At 42.9% G+C, this 14681-nt stretch overlaps 1 long non-coding RNA gene and 1 pseudogene across 2 annotated transcripts; one reads left to right on the top strand and one right to left on the bottom strand.

Annotated features, from left to right (window-relative positions):
- Nucleotides 1-742: 742 nt before the first annotated feature.
- On the top strand, nt 743-2038 carry LOC125516257. 2 transcript variants are annotated; one of them, XR_007287325.1, is made up of 2 exons: nt 743-976; nt 1092-2038. It is a non-coding gene; the product is annotated as an uncharacterized LOC125516257 (long non-coding RNA). The 2 variants fall into 2 exon arrangements; XR_007287324.1 differs by having other exon boundaries at nt 1087-2038.
- A 2238-nt stretch (nt 2039-4276) lies between these two features.
- On the bottom strand, nt 4277-5168 carry LOC125516056 (annotated as a pseudogene).
- Between the last annotated feature and the right edge of the window lie 9513 nt (nt 5169-14681).

The raw sequence follows: 14681 nt of genomic DNA, 5'->3' as shown, positions 1-14681 counted from the left end.
GGTTTTAAAGGCTTGCAGGGGCAGCTAGTGGTGGAGTAATCAGTGGTTTAGTTAGGTACATATAATAGAAGTAAAAGGTGTTTAGTAGGTGCACTAATTGTGTTCTACTTCCACCTATTTCTTCCTTGATTTTACCGTGCATAATCTTAGGGGTTGTCCTCTGGGGGTGGTAATATATTCTTATAATATGTTATTCCAGTATGCAAATTGTCAGGGGATTCGTATTTTGTAGATTCTGGGATAAGGGGTCCTGGTTATTCCAGTATGCAAATTGTCAGGGGATTCATATTTTGTAGATTCTGGGATCTTGCTGGGAAAGTTGAATCATTATACTTTATATGTGATTGTTCAAAACCCAATTAAGAATCCAAGTACGGATTGGGAAGATATCAGGACACAAATTATTTGCCTGGTGTATAACCAATAACTAGCTTGAGTGCTTTGGAGGAGGCTGGGGTTTATCTTTTATAAAAACTACTATTAGTTGCTCCAGAAAGTTATAGTTAGCACTAAGGAGAAATTTCCAGTCAAAACTTGTTTGTGTTCATGACATCATTTCTTTGCCGCAACAACGCTTTTATTTGTTTTAAATTTTCAGAGTTATGTTCGATGAACCAACTTTCGTCAGTTATGATGTTAATTACTTCGATCCTTTTCAGTATGCTGAAGGTTGAAACTGAGGCTGTCACTATGAAGAATATTTGCCTTTCAGTTTAAATTCCTCGGTAAAGATTTTGTAAGATACTTGAATAGTGTAGATGTTGAATTACCTGTATACATGACGATTAAAGAATTATGTGCTGATACCTTCCAATGTTGGTTGAACTACATATGCTTTGTTTACTGGTTTTTGTAGATAAAAATAAGGGATGTTGTGTTGTTGGCAAGCTTGATACTACAGTGAATGCTCACCTAATGCTTAATGTCTTGCTTTACTACAAAGGTCTTCCATAGATACAGTGCCTCAGTCACTTTGGTAAGTTCAATGCAAATTTGCTTACTGTTCTCTACTACTATGAGTTGTGTTCGGAGCAAAAATATCTCATGAGTACGACAGTTCTAACGATTTTTTAATTTGCGACGTAGATTAGATGAGAAAACATTTAATCACAGATATGATGCCTCCATGTTAAATACTGAAGAAATGGGGGTTGTATATTTTCAGATCAACAAGGCAAGAATAACTTTATTGTTTCCCTGTTTTTTCTTTTTTCTCAAGCAACATAAAAATTGAATGTATTCCTTACTACTATTGAATTGCAGGCACAAAATATATAAACTTGGTTCAGATCTTCCTGGTTCGATTCCACAGCGAATGTAAAACTTATATTCGTAATTTATATCCACTGCAGGAGGCAGGACCACATGAACAAGCAGGTTGTTGTCCAAGCATAGTTGCTACTGCAAGAGCCAGCATCAGACAACATCCGATCTATACAAAATCCATCCATCTGTCTCGTCTCATGCATGCATAACCAGGCCGATGGTAACTTGTCTACTATTCTACTCACTGCAGTTTACGATAATTTGTCTACTACTCTACTTAAGCTTGAGGGTGAAGTGGACGATAAGTTGTATTATTGACCAAGTATATCTTGTTCATAAGCCTAAGATTTGCATACACCATAGAAGCCGTATATATGTTTGAGATAATCAGTCCATGGCTGATATTGCTAGAGCAGGAGGGCGAGGCAGTGGCAAAGGTAGTCAGTGTGTTTAGATCTTGAACCAGTTTGGGCTTGCCCATCTGAGTGCCGGCGATCTTCTTTGCAAAAAAGTTAAATCCGAGCAAGGGTAACAATCTGCTCTCAGTGTATTTCAACCCTCATTTAAGCATATCACATTCCACTTTCATTTTATTTATTTACTTTTAAGAGCTATGCTTTAGGGTTCGGTGTCGTATTTGTATCATCTTTATATAACCTTTTTTGTTTAGAAACAAAAGTTGCGTGTGCAATGTTGAAGCTTGTTACGATATTATTATTGCAGACTTGCCTTATCACCTATTAAATATGACATGTTTTATTGAGGGCATTTATATTATAGATGCTCAAAAAATGTCCGTGCTTAATGCTGCTCAAAACGTCGTATCATCATCCCTGAAATCGACATTCAGTGTCTGAAGTCCAGATTACACAGAGGCCCAAATTTACATGCAACAGGGTTACCATCTACAGTACTATCAAAGAACATCAGCTTGGGATATCCCAATTCATATGACATTTTGCCTTATATACCATATAGGTTGATTTTGATTGGAGTAACACTATGGCAGAGAAAAATTTACTAAGTCTCCCTAGATAATTTCACACTTTCTCATACACTAAAGAGCATACTCTCAGCATCTCTTGTACCATGGTGGCCGAGAGCTGGAGGTCCTTGAGCCTAAACTCTGCATTCCAAAGCAAAAGCTTTCTTTTATTGGTGATAGTTAGTTAATGGCATGCAAAGCAATTCTCGTTGATTGTATGCATTAAGCTGAGTCGACTAGCAGCAGTGTATATGATTAAATAAAAAGGCAATTTTTTTTGCATGAAGAAAAATATTAAAGTGATGACAAATGTAATGCCTCACAGGTAAAACATAAACAGACCCTGGGTGAATAATAATGAAGGTCTACATTTATTGGCAGGATTATAATTTTCAATACATTAATATGTTGTCTTCTTAATTGAGCTTGTACTAAATGTTGTCAGTACGGGCTGGCATTCAACTTTGCGTACTGTGTCAAAGAGTTTCAAGACTTGGACCTTCCCACATCATGCTAAAGCTGGTAACTATTTGTGCTACTAAACATAGCATTCCCAGTTCCACTACATCCTCTCCCCAATGTCTTTTTTCATCCATCTAAGAAAGAAAAAGAATCATTTTTCATCCATGTAATAAGAGTGAGTTAGTGGTAACAAAAAGTCAACAAGGCCCCCTACTGTACATGAGGATCATAATGTTATACTACCTCCATTCCTTTATGTAAGGTATATTATTTTTAGCATGGTTACCAAAGCACATGATTCCGTGTTTTCTATGAGAGATCTAAAATAGTAGGTTAAAAGCATACTGCAAATTTATTAGAAGCAAAATATCTAGAAGGATTACATATATGTAATTAACATGGGGTTATCTAATGTTAGAGAGCCATACCTCAAATTATTTGTTTATTTGTTCTAGCTCTATGGATAACAAGAGCATTAGTTCTTTAAAAGTGTTGCATTTGTGTGGGCTAGACACCACTCCATTGAAAAGAAAATGTGTCAACATGTTAAATTACAACAGTTGTGATATCCATAAGAAATAGACACTCACCATGTTGCCTTGAGAGCTCATATGTTTTTATGAGGAGAGAAAGGCCAAAGTTTGTGTGCAATAGTCGGCGGAGTGGTTACATGCTGAGAGGAGAACCTATTGTAAATAATATCATGTTCTAGCATCGTTTGAGCGACAAGTAATTCCGGACGGATGTAGTATCACTTAATTACAAGTGACATTTATGATCACCATTGGTCTTACTGTATGATTGTTTTCATGACTTTCAAAAAAGAAATATCCTAAAAGTTGAGTGCAGCTGGACGGACGTCAATCCATTTGAGCCAAGAAAAGTAGATGCGGACTGTCCTAAATCATTTGAGATATGAATAGTAGATGGGAAAGGGTTGAAATATTTTATGCAACAATGGTTACTAAATGGTAGGAATCATGTGTTTTTTGCAGTAGTTCCTAAATGGTAACCTCCAAGTGCCTAATTTCATATGTAATAATTTTCCAGGCAAGTTCATAATGCAATCAAGTTTCTGGTTGTAGTATCTTCGAACATTTGTTTTGAGGGAACAAAATCCTCCCATGTGTGGTATTCAATTATTGAACAATAACAATGGACATGCTTTGTGAGACTATTGGTCTTAAGCATAAAAAGACATGCAAGTGATATCCATCAATTAAAGTATAGTGCACGACAAATAGTTGTACTCTCTCCGTTCAGAAATACTTCTCGGAGAATGGATAATCCATTTCTCAGACAAGTACTTGCAGGTGGAGGGTGTATGTTTTTGTACCACTTTTCTACTTTGTGGATCAGATCTCATAGTACAAGTCGGCTAATTACATTTTTATCGAAATTATTGCAAGTGGAGTGGATTTCAACTATTTTTCATTTGTTACTGTCTATCTTTTCTATACATGTCAAATTTCACATGCATCGTGTTTATATATGCAATCAGTACAAATTTGAAAAAGCCCGTGGCAACGCACGGGCAGTGTACTAGTATATCTAGTAACTAGAGTTATTCTCTTCTCAGTTAGTACCAAAGATGCCAAATGGCGCGATGGTGCAATATGGAGGGATGTAGACATTGCACATTGCAGGTGGCGTCTGTAGCGCTAGGTACCTTATTTCCTCGAACTGGGGCAGTTGTTTAGGCTGGACAGAGCCCTGGGCCTGTGGGTTTTGCTGAGATGGCCGAAAGGAGCCCTGGCCTGATGGATATTGTTGCTGAGGCTGTTGGAAGGAGACCTGGCTCAATGGTTGTTGTTGTTGTTTTTGTTGTTGATGCAGAATAATAGCATGAACAACATTGTGGATGGCTTGGCACTGCGACTGCTCAGGGATCTGCCATAGGTGTTGACAACACAATTCTTGCAACAACTGGTAAGTACTTTATTGCAAAACTTGTGAGCTTCCATGCGCTATGTTGTGTTGCTGCAATACAACATCCATGCATGGAATCAGTTGTTGTTGCAAAATTTGTTGAAGGATTTGTTTTTGTCATTGTTGTTGTTGTTGTTGTTGTTGCTGCTGCTGCTGCTGCTGATGCGAAATTGGTTGTTGTGGTTGCGAATACTGTGGTTGCGGTTGTGGATATGGTTGTTGTGGTCGAAATTGTTGCGGCTGCGAATATGGGTAGTGGCGGCTGCGAAAATGGTTGCAGATGCAGATATGGTTGTTGTGATGGAAATGGTTGCGGCTGCGGATATGGTTGTTGTGTTGGAAATTGTTGTTGCTGCCTTAGAAATTGTTGTTGTTGTACCAATGGAACTTGCTCTTGTGGCTGTTGCTGAGATGGATTTTGTGGCTGCAATTGTGGCACTGGAACTCTAACTGCAGTTGCGGCGGTGGTCTCCACGATAGCAAGGAGGGAAAGGATGAGAAAGGTCTTCATGGTGGATTTGTATTGACCACATCTTGCTTGCTTAAATGATGCGCTCTACTTATGAGAATGATGGGATGAGGAAGGATGATCGTCTTGCTACGGGGCTATTTATAGCTGCCATGGAATGATCTCTTTCACAATTGGCATTGCTTGTGTGGAAAGTGCTTGGATGCTTCTCAAAATCATAATTTGGTATGTTATGTTTGGTGGCACTACTTACAAGTGTATTCTTGGACTTGTCATTAAAGTTCCTTGTTGTTGCACTATCATTCCACCACCAAAAAGGTGTGATAGCACACATGACTCATCTTATTTACTTTACAACTCAAACACTAATCTAGATTGCCTATTTTTCTGAAACTAAGTTTGTAATTTTCTGCAAATTGTTACGCATAAACTAGATAAGCATGGCTGTCACGGTACTTAGTTTGTAATCTTGTGTGGTCTCTTAAGATAGATAAGACTAGTAATGTAACTTGCTTTAGTAGGCCATGACTCATCAAATTCCTTTTAGATGTCAAGTGTTGTAGTGTTCTAGAATTTATTAGCAAACATAAATTTTGTAATGTTCTACAAGTTGTTATGTGTAAACTAGAGAAGCTTGACTTGCACACAAACAAGATTGTAATCACTAGTCATCTACCCATGCAACTGCACGGGCTAGTTATTATAGGGGTACATATTTATTAATAAAATTATATTTATATTTAAAATTCAAGCGCTTAAATTACAGATATCATGCATCTGAACATATGCTAAGTTATTCAAACAATTATAGTACAATATAAACACATACATTATAAACTTCATTATATGGAAGATTGCCTCTACTTTCCCATTTATGTTGCGCAAAGTATCATCACTGGTCTGAATGAAGCCTTCATGTCATAGTAGCAAGAATTTGACACCACCTACTATATAAGGGAGAAAGCAAGTATGAATTATTTCGATATATAGTTATATTACTTTGTTGTTGTGCGCGTATGTATATGCACCACTACTACAATGGTACACTGGTAGAAAAAGGGTCTGTTGTCCCGGTTCGTAAGGGCCTTTTGTCCCGGTTCTGGAACCGGAACTAAAGGGTCGGTACTAATGCCCTGTCCCTTTAGTCTCGGTTCAATCCAGAACCGGGACAGATGGGCCTCCACGTGGCCTATATGCAGAGCCCAGGCAGGAGACCCTTTGGTCCCGGTTGGTGGCACTAACCGGGACCAATAGGCATCCACGCGTCAGCATTTCTGTGGTTGGGGTTTTTGTTTTTTTTAAAGGGGGGGTGTTTGGGGGTTTTGGGGGGTTAATTTAGGTGTTTCATATATTGTGTTAGCTAGCTATAATTAATAGAGAGAAGTGTCTTCTCTTATGTCCGTGCTTGGTCGACGCTACGTACTATACATACGTATAGAGAGGACTAGGCACACTAGCTAGCTAGTAAGCAAACGAAGGAAACAGAAGATCGTCATGAACATATATGCATACAGAGAGAAGTGATATCGACCACCTCTCCTTCTCCGATAGATTGGTCGAACAACAAGTTCTCGTATATCTATCCGATACTACCGGCACTAGTAGAAAACAGGGCTTTGGTCCAGGCCGGGTCAGCCCATTAGTCCTGGTTCAGTTCAGAACTGGGACCAATGGGGCATTGGTCCCGGTTCGTGAGCCCAGGGGGCCGGCCGGGCCACGTGGGCCACTGTTCCCGGTTCATCTGGACCTTTGTCCCGGTTGGGGGGATGAACCGGCACCAATGGGCCTCGCTCCTGGCCCACAACCATTGATCCCGGTTCGTGCCTCAAACCGGGACTAAAGATTAGACCTTTAGTCCCGGTTTGAGGCACGAACCGGAACCCCGTTAAACATTTTCAAAATCCTCAAAAACCTAATAGAAAAAAGTTACGGGGCTTTTAAGATCTAGAGTGAAAAAAATCGAAAAAAATTCAAACAGTGGGCAAACTGTGGTCAAACAATGGTCAAACTAATTATTCTAGAATATTAGTGTTACTAATAATTATTTCTGTTATTTCAATTTTGGTCAAATCTGGTCAAACTGTGGTCAAATTATGGTCAAACAGTGGTCAAACTAATTATTCAAGAAATATTAGTGTTACTAAATAATTATTGTTTTTTAAAACAATAGTTTCAAAATCAAACTATGAAATGTGTCACTTCATGCTCAAGCAAAATTCCTGAAGGTTAATAGGATTGACATCTTAGTATTGTGAGGAAAACAACAAGTGCGGACTTGGAGCGAGGGAGAATAGAACCCGGAAGTTAAGCATGCTCAGGCTCGGGGAGTGGGAGGATGGGTGACCGTTCGGGAAGTTAGATGATTTGGAATGATGAGGGGTGATTAGAGGATAAATTGAGAAGTGATGAGGGGTGGTGCTTACAGACTAGATGTTAAAATAATTTAGAAATTTGAAATAAAAAAAAATTCAAAAAAAATTTAAATTTCAAAAAAAAATCATAAAAAGGTGGAGCTCCACGTGGCCGCGCCCTTTAGTCCCGGTTCTGGATTGAACCGGGACTAAAGGGATAGGCATTAGTACCGACCCTTTAGTCCCGGTTCCAGAACCGGGACTAAAGGCCCTTATGAACCGGGACTGAAGGCCCTTTTTCTACTAATCGGCTACATATATACAATAATTATCTCTTACAAATATAATCATATGGACTCATGGTCCACATAGTATTCTCCGTCTTCAGCGATCACGTGGTCAAGAAAGAATGCCGCCAATTCCTCTTGAATTGCTCGCATGCGAGCTGGTGCTAGGAGTTCATCCCTCTTCCGAAACATCTAATATGAAGAAGAGGGTCAATACATATATATATGAATGAATGAAACTCAACACAAATGATGGTAATAAAATAAAATTGTGAATGTTGTCATTTACGTACTTCATATTGTTCGTCAGAGTACCCGCCCCGCTCACAGGTCGTGTGGCAGATGGACTCACAGACGTTGTATCCACAGAAATCATTCCCTTGTTCCTGCCACAACCACTGTACAAGAAATAGAGGTTAATCAAACTGATAAGCAAGAATGCTAAATGGTATTGATGAAACTAGCACTTGAATCACTAGGAGATGCGCGGAACATGCTACTATAGTACTTACTTTCGGGTGTCTAAATTCCAGCTCCTTCGGCAGTCCCGGAACTTTTCTGGTGAATTTTCTCCAAACCCTGCCAGACAAAGAAAACAATTACTTGATATCAGGAAATGAACAAAGTTGCTGATATGGTGGATAATGATCGATTTAACTTACTTCTTGAGGATTTCAGTCATGTCCGCATACTCCTGGGGATCTTTTCATTTAGAGTCCAAGACAATTACTACTCCCTGCTCAAGCCTAATCTCTAGGAGAATATAGTGGTACCTGCGCACGCATGCATAACTCATGAATTACATTACTATAACCTGGACTAATATATAAGGGAAACCGAATATGCACAAGACAGTAACACTCACTTGAAGTTGTAAGGAAAGAGTATTATATCTTTGTTTTCATTTTTTTTGAATGATCGTAGCAAGTTGGCCTCGGTATCTTCGGGACGATGTTCAACCTCAGTTGCATGTATGAGATATGTGTTAACGAACCCAATATCACCGATTTGCCTTTTCTTCAATTCGGCTATCTTCAATCTGCATAATATAGTGAGGATAATTATAAATACATGCAATGAAAGAGATGAGATATATAGAGAGACTTAATGACAGAAGTAGTAGTACTTACAGACAGTAGCAGGTGACCGTTGTTTTATCGACGGCCAATTGGTTGAAAAACTGATAGAACTCCTCAAATGGAATAGGCAACAGTTCAATTCCAACGAGGTCATGCTTCGGTTTAAATCTCGCATACAAAGTACTCCTCCCCCCAGACTCTCTGCAGATTTTCAAGTTCCAATCATGTAATCTTCGCATCATCGTTGTTAAAGATTTTTCACCTTTGACGAGAGGCTTCCCGTACTCGCATCTGTGTATCTGCACCTCCATGGGATCATAATGTACATCGTCGGGCAGGTAATCGTCAACATTGCAATAACCGGGCACCATCCTCGGATCGACGATGTCGCTAGGCACCTTGAGCGGGTGGCATGATTGCTTCGCTTGTTCGCCGAGCTGGGCAATTTGTTTCCCAGATGCTCGTCGTTCTTTCAGCCTTTGATCACTAACTGTACTTCCCGACCGCTCCGCTTCGGCCCATGTCTTTGCAATAATGCGCTCATATTTGCCTTTCGGCGGAGACTTGGGTGGTTTTGCCAGGGCAGCCAGAGTGCGCTTCACTTTCACCGGATCTACCTTCTCCTCCGGAGGTGGATGTCTCTTTCCTTTCAACCCTTGAAACCAGTCATCCACTTCGGTTCGCGCGATCTTCGCGTTCTCCTCCGGGGTCCTCTCGTATGGTAACTTCTGTGGACTCTTCAGAGAAGGACCGAATCTGTATGTCCTCCCGCCTCTGGTTGTACTGCTAGACGCCGGCCGAGCAGACGAAGCGGTTGTCTTCTTTACTTGCTTACGAGGCGGAGGAGAAGGACTACGACGCGCCGGAGCAGCTGCTGGAGCGGCGGCGGGTCTCTTCCGCCCTTGCTGACGAGGCGGAGAAGGAGGAGGCTGGCTGCTCGGGCGCGCCGACGCAGGCGGAGTGCCGCCACGCGCCGGAGAAGGAGCCGGCCGAGGGCCCTGATCGTCACTCGCCGGAGGAGGAGGCGGTGGAGGAGGCGGAGTGCCCTGACTCAACGGAGGAGGAGGAGGAGGCAGAGGCGTCCAGTTCGGAAGGTTGATGAGCTCCTTCCGCCATAGGCATGGAGTCTTCAGAGCAGACCCCAGCCGAGTCTCCCCTTCACCGGTAGGGTGGTCAAGCTGGAGGTCCTCAAATCCCTCCGTTATTTCATCCACCATCACCCTAGCATATCCTTCTGGAATCGGCCGGCAGTGAAAAGTTGCGCCGGGTTCAGTAGGATAAACAGAGCCAACAGCCGCCTTGACCTTCAAATTCATCCATTGCGTCATAAGGTGGCAATTTTGAGACTCCGTGATAGCATCCACGGGATAGCTGGCAGGAGCCGTCAAGGCATGCTCCGGCTGAAGCAGCTCGGTGGAAGCCACGCTGCTTCTCCGCTGAGATGGCGGGGTAGCTTCGGGGGAAGCTTCGGCAGTACATTTGCTGCGATTTGCTTCTTGTTCCTCTATCGCGTCTACCCTTGCTTGTAGTGCCTGCATTTGGGTCTGCTACACTTTTTTCCTCCTCTCATGGGATTTGTAACCGCCTGCGTCCGGAAACCCAACCTTCCACGGAATGGAGCCTGGCGTGCCTCGTGTCCGTCCAGGGTGCTCAGGATTCCCGAGGGCCATTGTGAGCTCGTCGTTCTCTCTGTCTGGAAAGAACATCCCTTGCTGCACTGCTTCGATATACTGCTTAAGCTTCCTGACTGGTATGTCCATTTGATCGTTCGTCCAAATGCACTTCCCTGTTACAGGGTCCATGGTTCCGCCAGCCCCGAAGAACCAAGTCCGGCAATGGTCTGGCCAGTTAATTGTCTCTGGTTCGATCCCTTTATCAACCAGATCATTCTCAGTCTTGGCCCACTTAGGCCGGGCTACGACGTAGCCACCTGACCTCGTGCGATGGTGATGCTTCTTCTTCACAGCATTTTGCTTGTTTGTCGCCGACATCTTCTTACTCTTTTCCGATGTCTTGTGGGCCACAAATGCGGATCTGTGATCTCTAATCTTCTCATATCTTCCCTTGAATTCTGGTGTCTCATTATTTTCGACAAACTTATTCAGCTCTTTCTTGCACCTCCTGAATAGTTCTGCCATCCTCTTAAGAGCAAAAGACTTGATTAATTGCTCTTTAACTGGGTTCTCTGGATTATCCTCTGGCGGTAGGGTGAAATTTGACTCCAGCTCAGCCCAAAGATCATTTTTCTGCATATCATTGACGTAAGACACCTCAGGGTCTTCTGTATGCGGCTTTAACCATTGCTGGATGCTGATCGGGTTCTTGTCCCTAACCAGAACCCCGCACTGAGCAACAAATGTGTTCTTTGTTCGGATGGGTTCAATCGGTTGGCCGTCGGGCGCGATTGCTATGATCTCAAACTTTTCATCCGAGCTCAACTTTTTCTTCGGGCCTCGTCTCTTTACCGAAGTTGTGCTCGATCCGGAGGGCTAGAAAAAAGAACAAAGACTTAATTAATATGTGTACATACCAAAACAATGAATGCATCAATCAGCTAGTCAGCACAGGCTTAACTAATATATATACCTGGCCGGACTCGGTTCGGTCACCGGAGCCGTCATCACGGTCTCCTTCTTGCACCGGCATTGGGTCACCGGAGCCGTCCTCATGTTTTCTTCTTGCACCGGCATTAGGTCACCGTAGCCAGCTTCTTCACCCTCTCCTTCCAGACCATCGTGTCGTTGAGAAACAACGAGACGGCATCACTTCCTTCTGCGATTATGTCCCTCAACAACGCTTCTTTTGCTTCGTCTCGGGCGGTGTCCATAGTTTCTACAAATATTTACAACATGGCAATTATTATTCAAACATGACAGATGGATATATTAGTGGCAAACGTAGAACTAGCTTCCTAATCATAGTAAGGAATCATATATATTAATTAGTGGCCTCGACGCTGCTTCTCTAGGGTTGGGGTGGCCTCGACAACGCTTCAAGGGTTTGGGGTGGCCTCGAGAACTGCTTCAAGGAGGGGGTAATATCGACCCCCCCCCACGTGTTGAAGCTATCGGGAGGGGGTATATATCGACAACGACGACACTACATCTATGTCCCTCGACGACCCTCGTTCCCGATAAAAAAAGAGAGGAAGAAGAAAAAAAAGAGGAGAAGAAAGAATAGAGGAGAAGAACTCCTCTATTCTTTCTTCTCCTCTTTTTTTTTCTTCTTCCTCTTCTTTTTATCCTCTTCTTCCTCTCATGTTCGAGAGGATCGCCGAGGGGTCGGGAGGTTGCCTAGTGTCAAAGGATTCAACAAAACCATGTCTTCATCATTAGGCGAAAGTAACAGGTGCATGATGGTACGAAGCTCTCCAAAGTTATTTTGGAACGGAGTCCTAGATAGGATAATTCGCTTTTTGGTACAAAGTTCAGCAAGAACCTTCCAAATATCGTTATTTGGAAGGCCTTTGCTGAAATTCATACAAAAAGGCAAATTATCCTATCCGGGACACCATTCCAAAATAACTTTGGAGGACTTCGTCATGCCCTGGTTACTTCTGGCTAATGATGAAGCCATGGATTTCTTCAATACTTTGACACTAGGAAATCTCTCTCTCGACCCCTCGGCGATCCTCGACCCCTCGAACCCTCGATGACCCTAGAACCCTCGACCCCTCGGCGATCCTCTTCTTCCTCTCATGTTCGAGAGGATCGCCGAGGGGTCGGGAGGTTGCCTAGTGTCAAAGGATTCAACAAAACCATGTCTTCATCATTAGGCGAAAGTAACAGGTGCATGATGGTACGAAGCTCTCCAAAGTTATTTTGGAACGGAGTCCTAGATAGGATAATTCGCTTTTTGGTACAAAGTTCAGCAAGAACCTTCCAAATATCGTTATTTGGAAGGCCTTTGCTGAAATTCATACAAAAAGGCAAATTATCCTATCCGGGACACCATTCCAAAATAACTTTGGAGGACTTCGTCACCCTGGTTACTTCCGGCTAATGATGAAGCCATGGATTTCTTCGATACTTTGACACTAGGAAATCTCTCTCTCGACCCCTCGGCGATCCTCGGCCCCTCGAACCCTCGACAACCCTAGAACCCTCGACCCCTCGGCGATCCTCTTCTTCCTCTCATGTTCGAGAGGATCGCCGAGGGTCGGGAGGTTGCCTAGTGTCAAAGGATCAACAAAACCATGTCTTCAATCATTAGGCGAAAGTAATAGGTGCATGATGTACGAAGCTCTCACAAAGTTATTTTGGAACGGAGTCCTAGATAGGATAATTCGCTTTTTGGTACAGTTCAGCAAGAACCTTCCAAATATCGTTATTTGGAAGGCTTTGCTTGAAATTCATACAAAAAGGCAAATTATCCTATCCGGGACACCATCCAAAATAACTTTGGAGGACTTCGTCATGCCCTGGTTACCTTCTGGCTAATGATGAAGCCATGGATTTCTTCAATACTTTGACACTAGGAAACTCTCTCTCGACCCCTCGGCGATCCTCGACCCCTTCGAACCCTCGACGACCCTGGAACCCTCGACCCTCGGCGATCCTCTTCTTCCTCTCATGTTCGAGAGGATCGCCGAGGGGTCGGGAGGGTTGCCTAGTGTCAAAGGATTCAACAAAACCATGTCTTCATCATTAGGCGAAAGTAACAGGTGCATGATGGTACGAAGCTCTCCAAAGTTATTTTGGAACGGAGTCCTAGATAGGATAATTCGCTTTTTGGTACAAAGTTCAGCAAGAACCTTCCAAATATCGTTATTTGGAAGGCCTTTGCTGAAATTCATACAAAAAGGCAAATTATCCTATCCGGGACACCATTCCAAAATAACTTTGGAGGACTTCGTCATGCCCTGGTTACTTCTGGCTAATGATGAAGCCATGGATTTCTTCAATACTTTGACACTAGGAAATCTCTCTCTCGACCCCTCGGCGATCCTCGACCCCTCGAACCCTCGACGACCCTGGAACCCTCGACCCCTCGGCGATCCTCTTCTTCCTCTCATGTTCGAGAGGATCGCCGAGGGGTCGGGAGGTTGCCTAGTGTCAAAGGATTCAACAAAACCATGTCTTCATCATTAGGCGAAAGTAACAGGTGCATGATGGTACGAAGCTCTCCAAAGTTATTTTGGAACGGAGTCCTAGATAGGATAATTCGCTTTTTGGTACAAAGTTCAGCAAGAACCTTCCAAATATCGTTATTTGGAAGGCCTTTGCTGAAATTCATACAAAAAGGCAAATTATCCTATCCGGGACACCATTCCAAAATAACTTTGGAGGACTTCGTCATGCCCTGGTTACTTCCGGCTAATGATGAAGCCATGGATTTCTTCAATACTTTGACACTAGGAAACCTCTCTCGACCCCTCGGCGATCCTCGACCCCTCGAACCCTCGACGACCCTGGAACCCTCGACCCCTAGACGACCCTGGAACCCTCGACCCTCGATCTCGACCCTAATAGAACCCTCGAACCCTCGACCCTGAAACCCTCGACCCTTGACCCCTTAACGACCCTCGACCCTCTACCCTAGTTCCCGACCCTCGACCCCTCGGCGATCCTCGACACCCTCGTTCCCGATAAAAATTAAGAAGAAAGAAGAAGAAGAAGAAGAAAGAGGAGAAGAAGAAAGGAATAGCTACAGGTGAAGATCGAAGAAAAAAAGAAGAAATAAAAGAGGAGAAGAAGAAAGGAATAGTGGAGAAGAAGAAAAAATAGAATAAATTCTATTTTCTCTTCTTCTCCACTATTCCTTTATTCTTCTCCTCTTCTTTTTCTTCTTTTTTCTTCTTCTTATTTATTTCTCCTCTTCTTCCTCTCCTCTTCTTCTTTCTAAGTCCTGCTT

The sequence above is a fragment of the Triticum urartu genome, chromosome 6 (assembly GCF_003073215.2).
Source record: "Triticum urartu cultivar G1812 chromosome 6, Tu2.1, whole genome shotgun sequence".
Taxonomy (NCBI): domain Eukaryota; kingdom Viridiplantae; phylum Streptophyta; class Magnoliopsida; order Poales; family Poaceae; genus Triticum; species Triticum urartu.
This window is presented reverse-complemented; position numbering and strand designations above follow the sequence as displayed.